Genomic DNA, 6,524 nt, shown 5'->3' with positions numbered 1-6,524 from the left:
TATGGTACTGGCACAAAAACAGAAATATAGATCTATGGAACAGGATAGAAAGCCCAGAGATAATCCCACACACATAGTGTCACCTTATCTTTGACAAAGGAGACAAGTATATACAATGGAGAAAAGACAGCCTCTTCACTAAGTGGTGCTCAGAAAACTGTACAGCTACATGTAAAAGAATGAAGTTAGAACACTGCCTAACACCATACACGAAAATAAACTCAAAATGGATTAAAGACCTAAATGTAAGGCCAGACACTATAAAACTCTTCGAGGAAAACAGACAGAATACTCTATGACATAAATCACAGCAAAGTCCTCCCTGGTGGCACAGTGGTTGGGAGTCCGCCTGCCAATGCAGGGGACTCGGGTTCGTGCCCCGGTCTGGGAAGATCCCACATGCCGCGGAGCGGCTGGGCTTGTGAGCCATGGCCGCTGAGCCTGCGCGTCCAGAGACTGTGCTCCGCAATGGGAGAGGCCACAACAGTGAGAGGCCCGCGTACCGCAAAATAAATAAATAAATAAATAAATCACAGCAAGATCCTTTTTGACCCACCCCCTAGAGAAATGGAAATAAAAACAAAAATAAACAAATAGGACCTAATGAAACTACAAAGCTTTTGCACAGCAAAGGAAACCATAAACAAGACAAAAAGACAACCCTCAGAATGGAAGAAAATATTTGCAAAGGAAGCAACTGACAAAGGACTAATCTCCAATATATACAAGCAGCTCATGCAGCTCAATATCAAAGAAACAAACAACCCAATCCAAAAATGGGCAGAAAACCTAAATAGACATTTCTCCAAAGAGGATATACAGATTGCCAACAAACACATAAAAAGATGCTCAACATCACTAATCTTTAGAGAAATGAAAATCAAAACTACAGTGAGATATCACCTCACTCTGGTCAGAATGGCCATCATCAAAAAATCTACAAACAATAAATGCTGGAGAGGGTGTGGAGAAAAGGGAACCCTCTTGCACTGTTGGTGGGAATGTAAACTGATACACCCACTATGGAGAACAGTATGGAGGTTCTTTAAAAAACTGAAAATAGAACTACCATGTGACCCAGCAATCCCACTACTAAGCATATACCCTGAGAAAACCATAAATCAAAGAGTCATGTACCACAATGTTCATTGCAGCTTTATTTACAGTAGCCAGGACATGGAAGCAACCTACGTGTCCATCAACAGGTGAATGGATAAAGGAGATGTGGCACATTTATACAATGGAATATTACTCAGCCATAAAAAGAAACGAAATTGAGTTATTTGTAGTGAGGTGGATTGATGTAGAGTCTGTCATACAGAATGAAATAAGTCTGTAAGTCAGAAAGAGAAAAACAAATACTGTATGCTAACACATATATATGGAATTTAAACAAAAAAAAAATGTTTGTGAAGAACCTAAAGGCAGGACAGGAATAAAGACACAGATATAGAGAATGGACTTGAGGACATGGGGAGGGGGAAGGGTAAGCTGGGATGAAGTTAGAGAGTAGCATTGACATATATACACTACCAAATGTAAAATAGTTAGCTAGTGGGAAGCAGCTGCATGCCACAGGGAGATCAGCTCAGTGCTTTACAACCACTTAGAGGGATGGGATAAGGAGGGTGGGAGGCAGATGCAAGAGGGAGTGGATATGGGGATATATGTATGCATATAGCTGATTTACTTTGTTATACCACAAAAACTAACACAACACTGTAAAGCAATTATACTCCAATAAAGATGTTAAAAAAAAACCTTCCCTGAAAGTGTTTGGGAGTTTGGGTCTTTTGAGCATGAGCGGCCTGTTCTCCTTGCTTGGCCCTGCAATAAACACTGTACTTCCCTTCACCAAAACCTGGTGTCAGTAGGTTGGCTTTGCTTGGGTTAGCAGACCCAAGTTTGGTTTGGTAATATTATCACAACATCATTCTGTTAGGCTTTATTTCCTTGGAAAATATTAGCTTCCCTTCCTGAGGGACAGGGTCTGATGGGCATTTCTGGGTTAACACAGGAACTGGGAAATGCACCACTGGACCACCAGTGTTAATATGAAGTAGTCAAAGGATATGTCACAAAATCAAATTGTGACATTAAGCTAAAATATTCTGCCATCCCACTGGTAAATGGAGTGACTTGGTTTCACCTGGTTGGACTATAAGACATTACATATCTTTGTATTTCCTAAGTCATTTCCTTCTATCTAGAGTAAAATTGTGGGGATGGTGCATATCTGCAAAGACCCTCTTGGATAAAAGTAGTTTGTGTTTCAGTTTTCAAAGAACAGCATAGTTGTAGAATTCTGGTTTTCCTAAATATGATTTGGAAGGTAGGATGCTGACTGTCCTAATGATGATATTTTATTCTAAATTTCCATTTGCCTTGGCAAAAATTGCCTTAAATTTAAAATAGCAGTCTGAGTTTATAGAATGTGATTTTAGTCTCTAAATTCAAAACATGTCATGGAATAAACAAGTTGCATAATGACTTGGAGGGCTTCGCTGGCCACAGTAGTACTTAGTAAGTAGTTGTTAACTGGCCTGTGCTGGTTACCAGTCAATGGAATTTGGAGGCTAGGTCAGGACATTCAGTCCTGGAAGAGTAAAATCAAAAAACATCTCCCCTGATTTATTAGACCAGAAATGTTGAACATTGCTTGCTTCCTTCTATTATTACATTTTGGACCTACCCTCTTTCAACAAGTCTGCTGAGCTGTAACCCAGCACCTCTCTGATAAAACACTCATGTTTCTCAGAGTTTCCTACAGACTTCATATTATAGTTACCCCACAGTGTTTTTTTTGTTTTGTTTCTTTTTAATGGCCTGAGATTCTTAGCTGCAAGGGAAAACGTTAGAAGACAACAGTGTCAACAGGAGTTTCCAAAATCCTAATGAAAGTCTGGTCCTAAGTGAACAAATGAGTTTGGGACATCCAAGCTATTTCCTGGTTCTATTTCCGTTTCTATTCTCTTGCTTTTACTGAAATAGAACCACTGATTGAGAGGCTGGCTGGAAATATTCAGAGACTGGATACTCCATAAACAGTGTCTCAGTCTGTTCAGGCTGTTATAATGAAGTCCCATAGACTGGCTGGCTTATAAACAACAGAAATTTATTTATCTCAGTTCTAGAGGCTGAAGTCTGAGATCAGAGTGCGCCATTGACTAGTTTTGGCAAGGGCCCTATTCCAGGATGCAGACTGCTAACTTCTCATAGCCTCCTGTGGTACAAAGAGAGCCAGCTCGTTCTCTGACCTCTTCTTATAAGGACACCAATCCCATGCATGAGGGCTCCACTCTCCTGACGCCATCACCTCCCCAAAGCTCCACTTCTAAAACCACCACATTGGAGATTAAATTTCAACATATGAATTTTGGGGGGATACATTCAATCCAAAACGAGCAGCTTTCTGCTCCTTGTGCTTTAGAATGTTTGGGGAATGGCGATGGGATACAGTACCTTGACAATGTTCATGTGTAATTTTATCAGAAAAATCAAGAGAAATGTGTTTTAATTACTAAAAAAATATTAAACACTACATGTTTATATTTATTAAGTGCCTACTCTGTACAAGACAGACACTATGTTTGCCCTCATGGAACTTCTATTTTAGCAACCTCTTCACTGTAAATAAAGGGACGGTTGCCTCTTCAACCATTCCTTCCATGAAGCTTGGTAGTGGGTATCACTAGCAGGACTGAAACATCAGGCTGTATCAGGACATCAATATCAAAATGGAGAAACACTGAGAAAATAAGAATAATATAGGACTTCCCTGGTGGTGCAGTGGTTAAGAATCTGCCTGCCAATGCAGGGGACACGGGTTCGAGCCCTGGTCTGGGAAGATCCCACATGCCGCGGAGTAACTAAGCCCGCGAACCACAACTCCTGAGCCCGCATGCCACAACTACTGCAGCCCGTGTGCCTAGAGCGTATGCTCTGCAACAATGAGAAGCCACTGCAATGAGAAGCCTGCACACCGCGACAAAGAGTAGCCCCCGCTCGCTGCAACGAGAGAGAGCCCGCACGCAGCAACAAAGACCTAAGGCAGCCAATAAATAAATAAATAAATTTATATATAGATAGATAGATAGATAGATAGGAGGAGGTGGGAGTGGAGGGGAAAAAAGAATAAAAAGAAATGTGTGATTTAGTGAATAGAGGTAGGGGTAGGGAGGGAGGCACCAGGGATTGTGTTGGGAATCACTCAATGGTCCAACCACCCAGCCCTGAAGTACATGCTGCCCATTCTTGTAACACTTTATGCCGCTTGAAAGGTAAGATCCTGTTCTCATGTAAAAAGTCAGGGAGCTGATATTATCAGTTTGGGCCAGTCATCCAGATCAGATTCAGTCGAGTTGCTGAGAGAAAACAGCGGGATTTCTGACTGCCAGTCTAGACTATACTTTCCCCCTTTTATGGCTCATTATAAAAATATTTGTGCTGATCTGTAAGCCGATAAGTGCCAACTGGAGTCAACCCACTTGAGAGGAAAATTATTTATGATTATAATTTGGCTGCAAGGCTTCGTGAGTATTTCTGCTACCCTGAATCAAGAGCTGAAATTAGCAAGACCCCCAAACTGCATTTTCTCACTTCTGTGGAAAAGACACTTAGTAGCTTTGTTGGATCACAATCGTTACTTGTCCTCAGCATACATCCAAATAGCTGTTGCTTAGCTTTTCCCTAATCATACAGTGTCTTTGAAGCCTCACTCATCCTCCCATTAAACTCACTTCTTGACAGATTTTCCCTTTTCTTTTAAAAGCCTCTCCTGGTCTGTTGGGTTAGGTATTGAACTATTTATTTTGTGTGTGGGTTGTTTCTGTGACTCCCCCTGGCTCAAAAACGTGATGACTGAATCTACATTTTCAGCTCTGAGCATCATGGAAATCCTTACCCCAAAGCATATGCACCTGTTTCACTTCCAAAGCCCTCCGGAGTTTGCTTATCTGTGGCTGTTGAGCTCAGTAGCTCGGATACTGCTGATGAGGCCAAGGTTATGGTTTTGATGCGTAGGGGACAGTTAGCACCCGTCCCACAGATCAGCCTATACTCGGGACCCAGAGAGGTGCTCTGCACACGTATGGCCGTGGTCCTGTAGGGCCAGAGCAGAGACTGAAGGCAAATCTGAATAAATCGGTCATCATAAAAACAACTCCTTTGTGAGCCTTCTTGAGGAGGTGTCTCAGCTCGGTAGCAATGCCTTTGCATATGACTTTGAGGGTATAAATATGTGGTAAATGCACCTGTGAGTTTTTAAAGTGAGAACTTGACAGGTGTGGGCTAGTCCCAGGAAGCAGACTAAGCAAAATTACCATGGTGCCAGTACATGGGGTGGAGTTTCCATAAGAGTTAGGACACTGCTGCTCAATTTCCTGCCTCTTCAGCCATGGACAAAACCAGCTGCAGTTTTCTTCATAAACCATTGTATAAATGACTCTATGTGCTCAAGGGTGACCAGGTGCAAAGAAATTTGCAGAAAGGTCTTCTCTGGCCAATGAAAAACCAGTTGTTTAGCCAACATCATGGACTGAGTACATACCTTGTGGCCAGTTACCCCATCGAAAGAAAGGAACCAGGGGCTTCCCTGGTGGCGCAGTGGTTGAGAGTCCACCTGCCGATGCAGGGGACGCGGGTTCGTGCCCCGGTCCGGGAGGATCCCACATGCCGCGGAGCGCCTGGGCCCGGGAGCCATGGCCGCTGAGCCTGCGCGTCCGGAGCCTGTGCTCCGCAACGGGAGAGGCCACAGCAGTGAGAGGCCCGCGTACTGCAAAAAAGGGTTCGGCGAAAGGACTTCAAAACATGTGAAAAAGATACAAAGAAGTCAACAATAGAAACATAAGAAAATATACTTACCTAAATGAACTTGAACACGAGTAATCAAGTTTATCAATGTTAAGTAAGTATCAAGCTTATCAATGGACAGGTTCTTGAATGAGGTGATTCTTGAGCAGCGTTTTGAAGACGTTTTGCCCAACACAGCAACATAGGAAGGATATTCCTGCAGAGATATTAGACATGAATGGGGTTTACTGGGTGGGTTGCACACGAGAGCACACAGTGTGAGCTGTGGACACACATTTCACCAGTGCCATTGCCTGTCCCACCTTAACCAGACAAAAATCTCTCCTCTAACTTAACGGCCCTTTGTAGCTACTGGTGCCCATATCCCCTCATGAAGACTCTGCACAGATATCCTAGTTCTCTCTCTGCATGTGTAGTAGCGTTGTACTTCTCTGCCTTGTGTGGCCATGTTGATTTGCCTTGGCCCGTAAAATAAGAATCAAGTGTCAGGTATTGCTTCCAGGAGAAAGCACTTAGTTGCCATTATGGGACACAGCTGTTCTCTTTTTCTTGGGGCAACAATTATAAATGCCTGTGTTGGGAGAGCCTCCTGTGTTGAACAGAGGCCCCGATGACCTGCATTGGACACACAGCACAATAAATAAATAAACCTCTGTTGTGTTAAGCCGCTGAGATTTGAGAATTGCTCGCTGCTGCAGCATAACCTAGTCCTT

Source organism: Tursiops truncatus, chromosome 12 (assembly GCF_011762595.2).
Source record: "Tursiops truncatus isolate mTurTru1 chromosome 12, mTurTru1.mat.Y, whole genome shotgun sequence".
NCBI lineage: Eukaryota > Metazoa > Chordata > Mammalia > Artiodactyla > Delphinidae > Tursiops > Tursiops truncatus.
Note: the sequence above shows the minus strand (reverse complement) of the source record.